The sequence below is a fragment of the Anabrus simplex genome, chromosome 2 (genome assembly GCF_040414725.1).
Source record: "Anabrus simplex isolate iqAnaSimp1 chromosome 2, ASM4041472v1, whole genome shotgun sequence".
NCBI classification, from domain to species: Eukaryota; Metazoa; Arthropoda; class Insecta; order Orthoptera; family Tettigoniidae; genus Anabrus; species Anabrus simplex.
Window position 1 is genome coordinate 974,964,282 of NC_090266.1, and position 19,412 is coordinate 974,983,693.

The window sequence follows — 19,412 nt, forward strand, 5'->3', positions numbered from 1 at the left end:
ACTACTGCTTCAGATTCTTCACCTATGAGGGGGCGAGATCTCAGGAAGACAAGGACAATAAGTCATGAGACTAATAAAATTGGGGAATTACTTGCAGAAAGGATACCATGTGTTTGTAGATAATTTATTTATGTCAGTTCCAATTGTAAGGGACCTTTTCTAGTTAAGATCATATATAACTGGCACTGTAAGGAGAAACGGCAAGTATATGCCGAAGAGTTTTTAAAGAAAGTTTGGAATAGGTGAAACTGTGTACTGTCGTTCTGGACCTGTCTTGGCCTGTGCTTACAGGAAGAAGAAATCACAAAAGGCACCTGTAATTCTTTTCTCCAGAAAGGCAACAGCTAAATCTAGGGAAGTAGAAATTAAGAGGAGAAACACCATAAAGCTTGTGAGAAAACCAGAAGTGAACCACAGTACAATAAATTCAGGGGGCATTGATACCTCTGACATGATGTTGTATGCTTACCTAGATGAACGAAAAACTGTTCAATATTGGGAAAAGGTAGCATTTAATATCATCGTCAAAATGGTCCTGAATTCACACATTTTATATTTAGAGGGTGAGTGGTTACAAACACAGAATGCATCAGTAAATGATCCTTGAGGGCCACCAGGTGTGAGAAGACTGCCTGATAAGGGGGAGTCCAGGTGCTGTGTCTGTACTTCAGAGGGGAAGAAGCGGACATCCAGAACCATATGTACCAGGTGTAGCAACAGGCTACATGGAGTGTGTTTCCCTGAACACAAGTGTTACTAGATCAGTGGTACATCACATTACATACTTTAGAAAAATGGTCTCAGGAAAAAACAGCTTTTATTTTTAAAATGTTATTAGAGCATACAGTGAGAATCATTTTAGCAAATTTGGTTAAGATTCATTTTCTAATTAAAATTTATGTTTTCCATTTATTTTATTTTTTTCACATTCAAAGCAGGTGGTATAGATGTCCTACCCATTAATAGTGATAATTAGTGATTCATTTTAGTGAGTGCTGCATATTATTTTTTAGAAATGTGTGTTTTATGCAAAATGGCTGACATTTTTCAGCGATACATCACTTTAAATTTTTAATGTATTCTTGGATCTAATGCACATAAAGTCTTGATATTTACCATGCTAGTAAACAATAATATAGCCTTCCGACTGACATGAATCACAAACTTGGGCAGTGAACGCCATTTCTTCAGAATTACTTCCCAACTTTCAAAATATGAAACTCGTGACTTTGTTTCCACATTTATAATTTTTTTTAACATCAAACCTTTTTGGTTTAGACACATGACTTACTTGCAGTGCTAATAAGTGATGTATACTCTATAAGTTCGCAAAATTTCATGTTATATCTTTATTACTGGGTGAGTTGACCGTGCAGTTTGGGGCGCGCAGCTGCGAGCTCGCATCCGGGAGATAGTGGGTTCGAATCCCACTGTCGGCAGCCCTGAAGATGGTTTTCCGTGGTTTCCCATTTTCACACCAGACAACTGCTGGGGCTGAACCTCAGTTAAGGCTACGGCGGCTTCCTTCCCATTCCTAGGCCTTTCCTGCCCCATTATCGCCATAAGACCTATCTGTATTGGTGCGACGTAAAGCAAATAGCAATATCTTTATTTGTGTGCCTTCCATGTAATTTTAACACATTGTGGACTGGGTGATCATCACACTGCTCAACTTCTGTGCCTGGCCATTTTCTGTGTAACATATTGCTACAGCGCATGCACATAACAAATGAGTTGAGCTTCACTAACCTTGTACTGATTATTGTGAAATTTACAGGAGGCCCTTGGTAAGAGTCCTAATAACGTTTCCTGGTGTGGTATCTGCTCAAATCTAATTCTACTCACTGTATATGGTGGTTTAAATGAGGGGATCAGTTGACCAGTAGTCTTTTTTACCGGTCCCATCAGTATAAACAAAGCAAAAAAATCATTGTCGTATCATTACATCTGGCCACTTCAATCTCTTAGGGGATATTTTGTGCGACGAAGTATGCTCGTGATACAATTTCGTATGCTCGGCAACAGGTTCAAAGGAATCATCACAAAAAGTAAACCCTACTACTCAATATTTTGAGGTTCATCAAGTCTTATCGTTTTGCCAGGAACTCCTGGGAAATCCTCCAAAGTCGGTGAACTATAATTTTTCTACCCATTCATCAGAATAAATAGCCATATACTTCCATTTATGCTCACAGTATCACTTTTAGCCTTGTTCTCGACCAGCTCTATGTCACGATGTTTTGGAGGGTGTACATCATTATTGTCAAGCGAAACACTTTTGTTAGAATAGCTTTCAACATCGAACTCGCGGTCGTCAACATCACTGGGGCAATCCGGTTACTTATCTGGATATAATTAATTAAAAATCTCTTCTGCATCTAAGCTCGTGTTCAGTCTGGTAAGCACCATCTTACCAATCACATGGCTCCTTGAACGATGTAAACATGTGGTCGGAAAACTTAGCAAATGAATCATAAAACAGAAGAAGAATGTAACGCAAAGCTATCATGGAATAATACAAAAGCTTTAACACCGAGATTCTAGAAACCTTGACCGCCAGCAAGTTTCAGAAGTTTCGACAGATGTCACCGAACATACGACTCTCATGAAGACTAGTCAACTCATCTCCCGTCCGCAATGCTCAGCCAGCCAAGGACTAGTTAACTCGTCTCCGGTCCGCAGTGTGTTAAAAGAAGTGTGTGCATAGTGTCGTAGATATGGTTGACAGTTTTCACACATTCATCAGCTGAGAGCTTGAAAGTGAAAAGGTTAGTTTCCTAACCTAAAATCGGGAGATCATCATTTACAAACATTTCCTAACTTAAAATCCGGATGTTGTGCCTTTGTATGGTTATAGAAGCTAATGCAGTGAGTTCGCAGTTGCATTGAACAGTGTTCTGTAAGAAGAAAGTTGGCTCCTGGACAAAACTATCTTCATCAAAAAGTGGAAAACAGAATTCATTACAAGAATCATTACCACCACTGTGGTAGGAAACAAAGGTGAAACATCTCACTCATATAAAAGGAAGGTTTGTTGTTCGGTTCAGTAATCACCGCCATCGTCATGACCATTGGAGAAATGTTAGACTCAAAATCTATGATCAGTACTGCCATAAACAAAATTGAATTTTATCTTGAACATTTAACTTCAGTGATCAACACCAATAAAATCAGCTGACACACTAACATTGCAGACTAAACTATACATGTAATGATCATCCACAAAATGTTAACTATCACTGGAATGAACTAACCTCTGGTCCTTGCAGACTGAGTTAACCATCTAATTGAACTCATGAATGTCACTAAAACAACTAAACCTGATCATTGCAGACTGAACTGGATGTCTAATTTGACTACCAATCATCCATGAAGACTAACTACTGATCATTGCTGACTAAGTTGACTATCTGACTTGGGTAATGATTGGCAGTGAAAATAAACAGAGCACCTGATCACTGATCATTGCAGACTGAGTTGTCTAAAAACTATCGTCAAAAGTAAACTAACTTTGTAAACTAGTGACTTCAGTGTTGTATGTTAATTCATTGCTATTCATAAAACATGCAGTAATGACATGATAAATCATTCTTCTGGCATTATGTCTCTTAACCCTACATTATTCTAATATTATTTACAATGATTGGCAGTGAAAATAAACAGAGCACCTGATCACTGTTCATTGCAGACTGAGTTGTCTAAAAACTATCGTCAAAAGTAAACTAACTTTGTAAACTAGTGACCTCAGTGTTGGATGTTAATTCATTGTTATTCATAAAACATGCAGTAATGACATGATAAATCATTCTTCTGGCATTATGTCTCTTAACCCTACATTATTCTAATATTATTTACAACAAATTACCCCATGTGGTCAGGTATCTCCTAACCATCTTCATATAAATGCATGCGAGTCAACGCCACACTCACTGTCACACGTAATGATACAAACACTAGCAAAATTACAAATTAAGTCTCACAACGAATATAATGAACCCATGAAACCAACTGAGAATCGGACCGATTCGATAGCTAAGGAAATCCAAATATTTATTCTAATATCAACAAAAAAATATTCTTCCCAGTCTTAGCTATTGTCTTCAATAAATGTCACAGCTCGAATATCCTTTAATCTTATTTAAATCCCAAAGTGACAGTATCACATTTACAGATTGTTAAAATGTAATTTTAAACTGTCATGTCTATCTCCAGCAAGCGTATGGAATAAAATTTTATTTTAGAATCCCAGACTCTTGCCTTTTTTGCTCCCCATGCTAAGAAAACCACTGACCTGAACACCTGTTCTTGCTTGCATGTCTGCAGTAACTTTAATACAGTGAGAATACCCTTGAAACAAGCCATACTTCTCTCATTCACCAGATCGTGTAATCATTCTCCCAATAAATTTCATGACATCTAAATATCTGAGATCGTATAGTGTTAGTTGCAATATTGCTTTTCCTTTAAAATGGCGTAATACTCTCTCGAGCCATTGAAAAAAGTTCTCACAATCCGAACCACAAGTATCATAAATACTGCCTCTGGCGTCCTGATCCATATTTCCACGGGGCATTACTTCCCGGACTTCAAATTCATATCAGGGGGCATTCTTGTCCGCACTGCCTGAATAATTTACACATAAATTCCACTCTACCTATTTTCTCATATATATTGCAGCGATTCGCTTTCTTCACATTCGACTCAATTGGCTCCAAATGTAACTTACGGACCTCAAGTAGTTTCTCAAAAGGCCTTACATGACCTGTGTTAATTTCTCATATTACATTTAACATCATGGCTTATTTCAAGTTCCTCAATATCTCACTATCCCATAGAAAAATACGGCACGACACAAATTCCTACTAAAATTTTTTCATGATAAAAAGTTTAACTGATATTTATAAAAATATAATTTTTCCCAACACTTGAAATACCTTTATATTATTTATTTTACCCGCAAAAATCTCAACACATAAATTCTCTTACTACAAAACCACAGACTATAGCCGATCGTTACCCAATACCTTCACAAATAATACTGTTTTTACAACCCTTAACTGAAAATCTGAGATTTTGACATCGGACCTCGCTCACAATATTTCTGTCAATAACCACACGAGCAACATCTTGCTTCACGAAGCGCTTAATTATTTACACAAACAAACAAAGCTATCGGTCTGAAACTTCGATCACTTTTTTAATTTATGAAGCTTAACGATGCAGAATGCACTTACATGAAACAATTTGTCACTAACTTTGTTTTTTGACTGGTGGACACCATCAGGCAAGGCAGTTCGCCTGTGCTTATAGCCCTTATCCAGCCATATTGCTGCACATGGTCAACATATTACAAATTCTTCCTCTTAATTTATATCACACTAATAATTCACACTCTTATTTTACAGCTTTGTAATATATACATTTTTTATTATAACAGAAACAAAATATTTTCTTCTGTGATGCAATTGTATACGTCTATCACTTTTCTTATTTTACTTGGCACTTCACAACATACATTTAATTTTACGCTTCTTATGGTTGACACGTGATGACTTAGAATTATCATAAAAACCAAACAGATAAGTTAGCATTTTTAATATTCTTCTCTGTTACTTGAAAACAGACTGGGCGCTTAGCCTGCACCCAGGATGAATATCACCAGTGTCACCAGCACTCTATATGCATTTCCTCACTCCCGCACAATTATTACGGATTATAGGTGAACGCAGACCCTAACTGGTGAACCGCTGGTTGTAGAATGAATGGCTGACGCTCTGCCCTCCTGTATATGCACCCGGGTTTTTGGCACGAAGACTGACGAAATTTATTGCGGAACATTTGCCAACTTTGTTGTCCAGTGGATCTCATTTCTGTAATTAGTATCCATAATGATGAGAAAAATTCAAGGATTACGTATTTTCTGATTTCATAATTTTAATTTGCCTCTAAAAGGTCCAAAATGCTGAAGCGTGGGTCAGATAAATAATTTTCTCCCACTATGACAACATACGCTTGTGGCTTATGATCAGTCAGAATCTTCCCAAGGTCTAACACAATCTTTCCATCTTTGGCCAGAACATACCTGCCAACTTTCCAGATTTAGGCGGGAGACTCCCGATTTTCGACAGTATTTCCCGCCTCCCGATTATTCTTTCATTTCTCCTGATTTTAGCTTATATTTTGGTGAACTTCAAACATTTGTTTTCACATCTCGCCATTTCATCTTTGTACGCCAGTGGTTGGAAGTTCTTCGCTCATTGGCCGCTTTCAAATGCAATATCGACGTTCATTAATACGAGAAATGCGCGCGAATGTACGATCTTTATTGAAACCCGTATATCGCGATGCGTATATCGATTGTCAATCTCTTGTTCTCGCATGCTATGTTCGTGTTCGTTCACATCAATCTAGTCGATTGTAGAGACTAGTTGCTAGATTTGGAGTGTTAGTGACAGAAAATCAGTGATAGCGATCAGTGACTTTTTAAAAATATATTTTAGGAGCCATTTGTAGACAATTCTGGTGAATTTTACTTCATAAAAATAGCATTGCGCTTAGTATAATCGCGCGGGCGTGTGATGCAATATATTAACTAACCTATAAATTTGCTAAGTAATGGTTTATAAGTGCATGACTGATTCACACGTGTGGAGCATGAGTACATACTATTTTTGGAAGGCTTATCAGAGACCGATCGTCTCACTGTCATACTTCCTGTGAGGGAATAGAGATGTGTAAATTTTAGCCTTGTAGCCTCGTATGGCAACAGTCGGGTTTTGAGACAATAACCATGATACACCATAGTACTCCTGTACCGAGCTCGTTAGCTGCAGTCGCTTAAGTGCGGCCAGCATCCAGTAATCGGGAGATAGTGGGTTCAAGCCCCACTCTCGGCATCCCTGAAGATGGTTTTCCGTGGTTTCTCATTTTCACACCAGGCAAATGCCGGGGCTGTACCTTAATTAAGACCATGGCTGCTTCCTTCCACTTCCTAGGCCTTTCCTATCCCATCGTCGCCATGAGACATATCTGTGTCGGTGCGACGTCAAGCAAATAGCAAAAAAAAAAGTACTCCTGATTGTGCAAGACATGTAGAATAAGCAGTTTTGACCAGTTGTATCTCCTGATTTTTCCTGATTTTCATATCAAAATCTCCCGACTTTTAGTTTTGTGAAGTTGGCAGGTATGCCAGAAGAGTATTGATAACATGATAATTCCTTCCAATTTACTGGGTGTTCCACTGTGCCAATCCAAATTTTAATTTACATCTGTATAATCATTGTATTTTAGAAATTAGCTGCGGGTATACTAAAATTCATTCAAAATTCTCCCTTAGGATCTTATAAATCTGGATTCATTTCCTGCCCAAGGAGATTACAATCTAACCTCAAAGCTCTTGTCTCGTGGATACAAAAAGTGAAGAAGTCACAGGGTGCTCCTTAAGTAGTGATGCAAAAATGGATGCTCCTTTCCCAACAATGTATCTCGCGGCTAGTAAGTTTAGGGGTCCCTTTTGATGACTCTGAATGATGGGTTCAGTATGTACTACACACAGCATATGGGGATAATTTCCCAAAGTCATGGCAGTTATTACATTACAATATCTTGAATCTCAGCTGCTATTTTATTCATTATACCCCAACTTTCTAATGTCTTTAAGAAATATGCATTATTTTCACCTGTATTTGTCATTTCTTCAAATTGTATCACTTCAATGCATATATGCTGAAGTTTATCTTGGTCTACAAAGTGAACGGCTATTTAGGTAGTCGTCAATTGCTGTTGATGTCCACAAATCCCTTCTAATAGCTATGCTATCTGCATTTTGGAGTTCATCTTTTATTCTTCTTTCTACTTCTTGATACAGTTTTGGGCAGAAGTCATTTGATATGTGCTTACGGGTAGGCATAATATTTCTAGGTTCAAGGTGTTGAATCACCTACTAAAATCCTTTATCTTCTACAATATTAAACGGCTGGTTATCTTTGCGTAACGTGTCAGCTATTTTCTTGGTAAGTACCTTCGATTGATTATATCCTAGTTTAAATTAGGATTTACTGTCCCAAAGAATATAAAAAACTGTGAGAGTAGTTTGGCTAATATTTTAGAACTGTGATGATGTTGATGTTGTTGACAATAAAAATGAGGACAATGACTGTAGAATGGAATGAATGACACTGGCTCTTCCACTGTCATTTCTACACTCACTACACTTTCAAATTTTTCTGTTGGGATATTCATATTCAGGAAAAATAATTGTGAACTGAGGTGATGTGTTGTGAGATTTTACTCTCCACAAGAAACCCTTTTTACAAATATGGCAAATAGCATGGTTATCAGTTATCACAGAGAGGATCCAATCAGAAACAGTTCCACACATCACTCATATTATCCAAAAGTGGTAGATTATGAAATTCACCGGCTTCACTAACTTCAAAATAACAGAGTTAAAATTTGAAAATAGTAACCTAAAATTAAAATTAAGTTTAATGCCAAAGGTGTTGACATTTTTACATTCAGTTGCTTCCTTGCTTGTGATTTGATAGTTCGGACAGACCACAGAATTTGTTTACTGAAAGGCTCTGTTCCTGGTTATTGGTTATTTTGCAGGTAGTTTGGTTTTTCCATAACTGTCCAAATTGAAAATAAATACTGTAATACTACATATTGGTGCAATATCATGTTCAGAAACACATTTCTCAAACTACAATTCCGCATATTTTATTACCCCGGCCCATGACTTTTAAAGAAATTTATACTTCAGACAACCTGGCACCAGAAATTCTGCAGAAATTTGGCAGGCAGTCCCTTTTGTTATGGGATCAGTAGAGCTATAAAGAAGCTAAATTTCTTGCTGTATCTGCAACCTGCTGTTTTGAAACTTACTAAAGTATTGAGAATCCATCTCTAATTTTAACATTTGAATGACAATTTCAACAGCTGGGAACAATACTTAAGTAAAATCTGAATTACATCTGCACATCAAGAGGTAAAATGTCAGGTGCCAACCCACCAACTGGAGTTCAGGAGGCTGGTGCTGTACCGCCTGAGCTGTGCGTTCAAGTTTGCAGGTTGAATCCAGTCTCAGTCTGGTGGTATTGCAAATGTGCTCAAATACGCATGCTGCCTCGTGTCACTAGACTTACGAGCACTCCCGTGAGACAAAATTCTGGCACACCTCGGTATATCTGAAAACCATAAAAGTAGATAGTGGGACATGAAACCTTTTAACTCCTTCTCATCCGGATAATGTTGTGGAATGTGTCACTCGCACACTCTGTTCTTATGAATCTATGACCAAGGGTCGCTTGCACTTTGATGGACATGTTATATTTTCTCAGTACCTCCAAAATTGAAGTATATATAGGTATTATCCTCGCATAGCCAAACTGTTCTTTCTAAAACATTTGCTCTTAGTCACTCAAATAATCACTTAATTTGGTGATGTTTCATCTTATAATGCTTTTTGGGTCTGCTATTATTACTTTCACCCTAGTTTTGGAGTCACGATATCTCACAGGCACAGGGAAAATCTTTCTGTGGTTAGACTCATCGGTCAATACTGAAACAAGTGTTGCGTTCTCAGAATCATTTTGTAAAACCTTTACAGCATGAGGTGCTAACACATTCACAAAAATAGCCTCTATTTTATTGGTGGTTTTAATCCGAGGCTCTAATATTGCCTGAAGAAGCTTTGAGCTGCAATCCATTGACCTTAAACTATGTTCTAGTTAAATATTGTGTGATACATGAAAGCACCATCAGTAACAATAAGTTTCAAATACCGTCCGGCTCCATGGTTAAATTATTAGCGTCCTGGCTTTTGGTTACAGGGAATCTGGGTTCGATACCCGGCAGGGTCGGGAATTTTAATCATAATTGATCAATTCCCGTGGCACGGGGACTGGGTGTTTGTGCAGTCTTCATCATCATTTCATCCTCATCATGATGTACAGGTCGCCTACGGTCGTCAACTCAAAATACCTTCACCAGGCCTCTCCGAATGCTACATGCCATTATTATTATTATTATTATTATTATTATTATTATTATTATTATTATTATTATTATTATTATTATTATTATTATTATTATTATTATTATTATTATTATATATAATTCGTGGGGGCCATCAAAGACCACATTAAATCTTCTTGCATTTGACACTGAACTTGGCCTTCTTTAGAGCCCTTCTTTGTGAGTGGGCCTGCTTACGCTCCTCTGTCCAAGGGGCACCGTGTCTTCTGTTCGGTTGCTCGTCTCGGTTTAGCCCGTTCGTCAATATTTTCTTGCAGAAGCGATCTCTGTTAAGGGCATCTTCTGCTGAGATATGTAGCATTTGCAGGTCTTCTTTGGTATTTCTAAACAAGGGAAGTGTGGTTTTGGGATTTGAATAAAAAAAGTGAAAGATCTCTTTAGTTAACTTCCTTCCGACCATTCTTTTCAGATGATCGTAAAATCGTGCCCGCCTTTTTCAGATTGTGTCAGTAATTTTCTGTATTTTGCTGTAGACTTTTTCGTTGGATCTCTTTTGATGGATTCCATTTCTGTACTTTGATTCCAAGATTCCTCTCACAATTTTGCGCTCTTTTTTCTCCAGTTCTTCAAGGAGTCCTTTGTTGACATTTAGAGACAGAGTTTTGGTTGTAGATAGAACTACTGGCTTCAGAACTGTTTCATAGTGACGTATCTTGGTGTTTTGAGAAAGGCATTTTTTTGTTGTAGATTGCGCGGGATGTTTGGTAGGCTATTTCCAGTTTGCGTACTCGCTCCTGAAGTGCTTCTTTGTCCAGTCCATTTTTCATGATCATCTCACCCAGGTATTTGAATTTGTCTACTCGGGTAATGTCCTCGTATTTTGTATGGAGTTTTGGTGGGGCCTCTTTGATGTTAGTCATTACTTCTGTTTTTTCAAATGATATCTGCAGACCAGTTTGTTCGGCAATTTCCTTTAACATTTCAACTTGAGCTCTAGCGGTTTCTACGTCGTTTGAGAGAACGGCAATATCATCGGCAAATGCTAAGCAGAGAGACAGTAATAAAAATCTTCCACCTTTTTGATACTTTTTATTTGCTTTTTAGCAAATTAATTCATTATAAACAGTACATGTTTCGTTCTCACTTAAGAACATCTTCAGCTGTTGTTAAGCTTAGGTGAATCGCTAAGTTTCTGAGTACATTATTTTCAGGTACATTGTTCCTCTTAAAAACTATTTGAATATAAATAAAATTATATGATGTTAAAACTATGTGGGGGTTAATGGGTTGATGAAATGAGACAGGATGAATACATAGTTAGCCTACTTAAAAAATTATATCTATTCATTGGAATAGTTGTTAAAAGTTTCAACTCTTACACTAAAAATACCTGTTTGTCTTCCAGTTAAAAGGTTTTTTTTTTTTAAATGATTGACTTCTTGACACTGTTCTAATTATTGTTGAATGTTCATTTCTTTCACTCCTTCCAGGTTGGCTGTTATTTGTTTTGAGCTTGCTTAATGTGCCCTAAATTAAGTCTAATGCGGAACTATGAAGCTGATTGCCATTCACTTTATGAGAAGGGAGCTTCATCTCAATTTCTGAAATGAAATGAGGAAAATAGGGATTTGTTTTTATAATGAAAACCTGTGTCTTTACATAACTTCTTGAAACTTTTAACAACTATTCCAATGAATAGATATTTTTTTTAAGTAGGCTAACTATGTATTCATCCTGCCTCATTTCATCAACCCATTAACCCCCCACATAGTTTTAACATCATTTTAATTTAATGTATATTCAAATAGTTTTTCAGAGGAACAATGTACCTGAAAATAATGTACTCAGAAACTTAGCGATTCACTTAGGCTTAACAACAGCTGAAGATGTTCTTAAGTGAGAACGAAACATGTACTGTTTATAATTAATTAATTTGCTAAAAAGCAAATAAAAAGTATCAAAAAGGTGGAAGATTTTTAATTACTGTAAGTCTCTGTGATTAGAATTTGATACGGAAAATGAAGCTGATTACATGCAATCAAATCCTAAGCAGTCTGTTGTGATCCCCCTTGGATTTGGTTCCTATTCTTAATGGACTGTAGTTGGTTTCCTGTAATCTCGCCCGCCAGGTTCTGATGATCTTTTCAAGAACGCATTTGAAGAGTATCGGGGACTCCTGTTTTGATGTCAAAGGAATGCGAGAGACATCCGTGGAACTTCACCTTGGATTTTGTATCGGTCAGGGTGGCTCTAATTAATGCCAACAATTTCAAATCAACTCCAAATTCATTTAAGATGTTTAGCAGGACTTCCCAGTCAATGGAGTCGTACGCTTTCTTGAAGTCCACAAAGGCAGACACATACTGCTTCGACCGTAGTGTACAAATATCTGATGATCGTTTTGAGATTTTGGATCTGTTCGGCTGTTGGCCGACTTTTTCTGAACCCTCCTTGGTATTCATCTATTTGATGTTCGACTTGTGCTTCCAAACGCTCCAGGATGGCAAGTGATAGAATTTTGTAAGTCATGGGTACCAAAGATATTCCTCTGTAGTTGTTGATGTTCTTCATGCTGCCTTTCTTGTGTATGGATGGATCAAAGCTATTTTCCAATCTCCAGGTAGGGTCTCCTTGCTCCAAATTTCTTCTATTTGCTTTTGCAAGATATCAAGTGATTCCTCTGGGGCATATTTCCATAGTTCTGCTACTACTGAGTCTTCCCCCAGCGCTTTTTTATTTTTGAGACGGGTAATGTGGTGCTTGATTTCATCTTTGTCGGGTGGTCTGGAATTTGGGTACCTGAGTAAGGGTTCCTTGGTCACAATGGGGCTTTGCGGTTTAGAGCAATTGAGTAAATTCTTGAAGTAGTCTGCCAGAATGCTACAATTTTCTTGATCTGACGTCGCCAGCTCATCTGACGTCTTTTCGCTCAAAGCATAGAGATGGTGGTTTATAGCCAGTGAGCTTGTGTTTGAAGGCTCTGTAATACTCTCTGCTTTCATTCTTCCTGAAGTTTTGTTCTATCTTATCAATGAGAGATTTTTCGTATTTACATTTCTCAATTCTGAACACCCTAGCTGCTTGGGCACGTTGGGTTTTGTAGGATTCCCAATCAGTTTCTGATTTCGTAGAGTAGTACTCTTTCCACGCATGGAGTCTTTCTTTGAGGACTGATTCGCAGGTACCATTCCACCAGGTATGCTTTTTGCTTCTCTTGATTTCTACAACGTCTTTAGCGGCCTCAACAAGGAGACTTTTGGTGGTGTTAAAGTCACAGTCATTTGGTCTAGCCTTCTCCTGGAACTCCTCGACCCTTTGCCGAAGTGTATAATTGTCGAAGCGTGTGATCTGTTTGGTTGTCTTCCTTGCGTTTGCAGGAATTGGTTTGAATTTGATCAGAGACATATAGTGATCTGAGGCCACATTGATGCCTTTCTTTACTTTGACATTCATAATCTCAGGGCTGTTTCTCCTGGAGATTGCAACATGATCTATTTGGAACTCTCCGAGAGTTTGGACGGGAGAATGCCAAGTCATTTGCTTTCTGGGTAGATGCCGAAAGTGGGTTGACATGACCTGCAGGTTGTGATTTTCACAAATGGACACCAGTCTTTTGCCGTTGGGATTGGTTCTTTTGTGAGCAGGGTAATTTCCTATAACTTTCTTGTACTTCTGTTCACGACCTAGTTGGGCATTGAAGTCACCCAAAAGAAGCTTGACTTGGTGTTTGGGAATTTTGTTTCATTTTTCATCCAGTAGGTCCCAGAAATTATCAACTTCGTCTGGATCAGAATTGTTCTTATCGTTTGTCGGAGCATGTGCGTTAACGAGGGCGTAGGTTTTGTTTGTGCATTTACTTGTTAGTATAGACAATCTGCCATTCACTGGTTCGAAATTTGCAACAGCAAACGCGGTTCCAAGCATCACAGCTCCATTGAGGATTCCTTTTTGCGTGTTGCTCTTGAAAAATCGGTAGCTTTCAGATTTAAAAATCTCTTCATCCGGGTACCACGTTTCTTGCCGGTCCATTATGGATATCTGATTTTCGTGAAGAGCTTTGGTGAGGGTTTTCAGCTTTCCAGTTTGTGTAAGTGAATTAATATTGAATGCTGCTAGAAAGGTTTTGGATTTTGGCCTGAATTTTTGACTCTTCCGGGTACACCGAGACGCTCCGACTCGTCTCTTGCATGATGTTGAGTCTCCCCCAGAATCTAAACGAGACTCGTGCGCCGTGGCGTTCACGAAGAGGGATTTATCCGAAGACTTACCCCCTGTGGTATGCTTCTTGACTTGACTTTGTTTTAGACGGGTACCCATCCTTTTACAACTCGGGTTGTTAGCCCTAGATGTTGCCTCAAGACATTTTCTGGCTTCTGGTCATTTACAAGTCTTCACCATAACCCTGGCATGGGACCAGATTTTTTTTTTTTTTCACAGTGGTATTTCCCTACTACCCTCTGACTCTGCTGGCGGAAGAGCCAGCGAGCTTCCCCAATTCCAATGGGACGCGCCCGATGGAGGTAACTGGTAAGTCCCCACACGGGTATTAATAATAATAATAATAATAATAATAATAATAATAATAATAATAATAATAATAATGGTTCATGGTGTAGGTTACTGTAGTCACGTCCTAGTTCGTGAACCATGGGCAACGGCTGAGTGGCCTAGTAAGTGGTCCTGAGTGTCTGGATACTGGTTGCTATGGAATGGGAGTGGGCATCTCGGACATAGTCTGAGTCATGGCCCTCCTTGTGCTCAGGCGGCTAGGACTATACAATTCACCGGTGGTCCATAACCCATTAGAGGAGAGATCCTCACTTGGTCTATGTGCAAGTACGGTAGCATCCTGCTTCAGGAATTTACCAAGCTTAGAACATTTTAAGCAAGCCTCGGACCTATGGAAGTAACAGACTTCCACTCCCGTTTGACAGGCGAGGGACTCCTTGGAAACAACTTGGCGAACGAAATGCAATTCAATGGGGAGCTATCAATATTAATGGGGCTTGTGGAAGAAAGAAAGTAGAACTGGCTGAGTCAGCAAAGAGGATGCATTTGGATGTGCTAGGAGTAAGTGATATTCGGGTAAGGGGAGATAACGAGGAAGAGATAGGAGATTATAAAGTGTACTTGACGAGTGTTAGAAAGGGAAGGGCAGAGTCTTGGGTGGGCTCTTTATAAGGAATACCATTGCATGCGACAGTTCCTGTTAGACACATAAATGAGCAAATGATGTGGGTAGATTTGCCAGTTGGAGGAATTAGGACTAGAAATGTCTGCGTGTATTCACCATGTGAGGGTGCAGATGAGGATGAAGTTGACAAGTTTTATGAAGCATTGAGTGACATCATGGTCAGGGTCAACAGCAAGGATAGAATAGTGCTAATGGGCAATTTCAATGCAAGATTTGGGAATAGAACTGAAGGATACGAAAGGGTGATTGGTAAATGTGGGAAAGATATGGAAGCTAATGGGAAGCATTTGCTGGACTTCTGTGCTAGTATGGGTTTAGCAGTTACGAATACATTCTTCAAGCATAAGGCTATTCACCGCTACATGTGGGAGGCTAGGGGTACCAGATCCATAATAGACTATATCTTAACAGACTTCAAATTCAGGAAATCTGTTAGGAATGTACGAGTATTCCAGGGATTTTTCGATGATGCAGACCACTGTCTGATCTGTAGTGAACTATCTCTAGGCCTAGGGTAGAGAAAGTGAAATCTGTCTGCGGACGAATAAGGGTAGAAAATCTCCAGGACGAGGAAATTAGACAGAAATACATGGATGTGATTAATGAGAAGTTTCGAACAATGGACATTAAGCAGGTTCAGGATATAGAAAGTGAATTGGTGGCATACAGGGATGCTGTAGTTGAAACAGCAAGGGAATGTCTGAGAACAACTGTGTGTAAAGATGTGAAAAGGTGAACATCTTGGTGGAATGATGAAGTGAGAGCAGCTTGTAAACGTAAAAAGAAGGCTTATCAGAAATGGCTCCAAACAAGGGGCCGAGACAGACAGGGATTTATATGTAGATGTAAGAAACAGAGCGAAACAAATAGTTGTTGAATCCAAAAAGAAGTCATGGGAAGATTTTGGTAATAACCTGGAAAGGCTTTGTCAAGCAGCAGGGAAACCTTTCTGGACAATAATAAAGAATCTTAGGAAGGGAGGGAAAAGGGAAATGAACAGTGTTTTGAGTAATTCAGGTGAACTCACAGTAGATCCCAGGGAATCACTGGAGAGGTGGAGGGAATATTTTGAACATCTTCTCATTGTAAAAGGAAATCATCCTGGTGGTGTTGCCAACAGCGAAGCTCATGGGGAGGAGGAAAATGATGTTGGTAAAATTACGCTTGAGGAAGTGGAAAGGAGGGTAAGTAAACTCCATTGTCATAAAGCAGCAGGAATAGATGAAATTAGACCTGAAACAGTGAATTATAGTTGGAAGGCAGGGATGAAATGGCTTCTTAGAGTAGTAAGATTAGCATGGAGTGTTGGTAAGGTACCTTCAGATTTGACAAAAGCAGTAATTGCACCTATCTATAAGCAAGGGAACAGCAAGGATTACAACAACTATCGAGGTATCTCATTGATTAGTATACCAGGCCAAGTATTCACTGGCATCTTGGAAGGGAGGGTGCGATCAGTCGTTGAGAGGAAGTTGGATGAAAACCAGTGTGGTTTCAGACCATAGAGAGGCTGTCAGGATCAGATTTTCAGTATGCACCAGGTAATTGAAAAATGCTACGAGAGGAATAGGCAGTTGTGTTTATGTCGTAGATCTGGAGAAAGCATATGACAGGATACTGAGGGAAAAGATGTTCGCTGTACTGGGGGACTATGGAATTAAAGGTAGATTATTAAAATCAATCAAAGGCATTTATATTGACAATTGGGCTTTGGTGAGAATTGATGGTAGAATGAGTTCTTGGTTCAGGGTACTTACATGGCTGTAATCTTTCACCTTTGCTGTTCGTAGTTTACATGGATCATCTGCTGAAAGGTATAAAATGGCAGGGAGGGATTCAGTTAGGTGGAAATATAGTAAGCAATCTGGCCTATGCTGACAACTTGGTCTTAATGGCAGATTGTGCCGAAAGCCTGTAGTCTAATATTTTGGAACTTGAAAATAGGTGCAATGAGTATGGTATGAAAATTAGCCTCTCAAAGACTAAGTTGATGTCAGTAGGTAAGAAATTCAACAGAATTGAATGTCAGATTTGTGATACAAAGCTAGAACAGGTCAATAATTTCAAGTATTTAGGTTGTGTGTTCTCCCAGGATGGTAATAAGTGAGATTGAAATAAGTGAGATTGAATGAAGGTGTCGTAAAGCTAATGCAGTGAGCTCGCAGTTGCGATCAACAGTATTCTGTAAGAAGGAAGTCAGCTCCCAGACTAAACTATCTTTACATCAGTCTGTTTTCAGACCAACTTTGCTTTACGGGAGTGAAAGCTGGGTGGACTTACGATATCTTATTCATAAATTAGAAGTAACAGGCATCAGAGTAGCAAGAATGATTGCTGGTACAAACAGGTGGGAACAATGGGTGGAGGGTACCTGGAATTAGGAGATAAAGGCTAATTTAGGAATGAACTCAATGGATGAAGCTGTATGCATAAACCGGCTTCGGTGGTGGGGTCATGTGAGGCAAATGGAGGAGGGTAGGTTACCTAGGAGAATAATGGACTCTATTATGGAGGGTAAGAGAAGTAGAGGTAGACCAAGACGACGATGGTTAGGCTCAGTTTCTAACGATTTAAAGATAAGACGTATAGAACTAAATGAGGCCACAACACTAGTTGCAAATCGAGGATGTGGCGATGTTTAGTAAATTCACAGAGGCTTGCAGACTGAACACTGAAAGGCATAATAGTCTATAATGATAATGTATGTATGTTATTATTATTTATTATTATTTGTGCCGAAAGTCTAATATCTTGGAACTTGAAAATAGGTGCAATGAGTATGGTATGAAAATTAGCCTCTCAAAGACTAAGTTGATGTCAGTAGGTAAGAAATTCAACAGAATTGAATGTCAGATTGGTGATACAAAGCTAGAACAGGTCGATAATTTCAAGTATTTAGGTTGTGTGTTCTCCCAGGATGGTAATATGGTAAGTGAGATTGAATCAAGGTGTCGTAAAGCTAATGCAGTGAGCTCGCAGTTGCGATCAACAGTATTCTGTAAGAAGGAAGTCAGCTCCAAGGCGAAACTATCGTTACATCGGTCTGTTTTCAGACCAACTTTGCTTTACGGGAGTGAAAGCTGGGTGGACTCGGGATATGTTATTCATAAGTTAGAAGTAACAGACATGAAAGTAGCAAGAATGATTGCTGGTACAAACAGGTGGGAACAATGGGAGGAGGGTACCTGGAATGAGGAGATAAAGGCTAATTTAGGAATGAACTCGATGGATGAAGCTGTACGCATAAACCGGCTTCGGTGGTGGGGTCATGTGAGGCGAATGGAGGAGGATAGGTTACCTAGGAGAATAATGGACTCTGCTAGGGAGGGTAAGAGAAGTAGAGGTAGACCAAGATGACGATGGTTAGACTCGGTTTCTAATGATTTAATGATAAGAGGTATAGAACTAAATGAGGCCACAACACTAGTTGAAAATCGAGGATTGTGGCGACGTTTAGTAAATTCTCAGAGGCTTGCAGACTGAACGCTGAAAAGCATAACAGTCTATAATGATAATGTATGTATGTATGTATGTATGTTGTTATTATCTTTAAATACCGAATTTGCTGATGTAAAGAGACATATCTTAAGTGTTTATCAGTTTTTATGTGATGTAAAGTAACAAACAAGTTCAAGTGGAGTCGTATACTCGTAAAGAGAGATGAGAATATGAAAAGAACATACAACACTATGAACACATTGACAGGTCAGTGTGGGATGAGGCACCTGTAGAAAGAAGACACAAAAGGACAAGGACAACTCCCACATCTTCATACCTTCAGTCTTCAAATAGATTGCCTCTCTCCTCAACAGCACAGTTCTTCAGCATCTGTTTTTCTCAGCCCCTGATCAGCTCGCTTGTGCTTCCCAACATGTGTCAGAGTGTCCCCTGGAAAAGTCTTGATACCCACCTTCATGATCACATTTATTTTACTTCATTTCCAGTAAGAAAACCAGAAAATTTTCTAAGAAAGAAAGAAAGAAAAGAAAGAAAGAAAGAAAGAAAGAAAGAAAAAGCATACAAACAGCCAAACATTGAAACAACAAATTGATATGAATATGAAGCCTGACTGTGCGTAGGGTTGTTTCTGATCTCTAGTAACAAATTTGACTTGATTATTATCTTATGGAAAATCATGCCTCCATCACTGTTTGTTTTACCGTCATTCAAGCATCTGTGATGAAATTGCAAAGTGCTGGGTGATAAGTGATGCTGAAGAACTGTGATTGATGTGATGAAG

At 38.8% G+C, this 19,412-nt stretch overlaps 1 protein-coding gene across 5 annotated transcripts in view; it reads left to right on the forward strand.

The window, feature by feature from the left end:
- Window positions 1-19,412, forward strand: part of LOC136863230 (E3 ubiquitin-protein ligase RNF34) — a 349,689-nt gene that overhangs the window by 172,942 nt on the left and 157,335 nt on the right. The window lies entirely within an intron of this gene.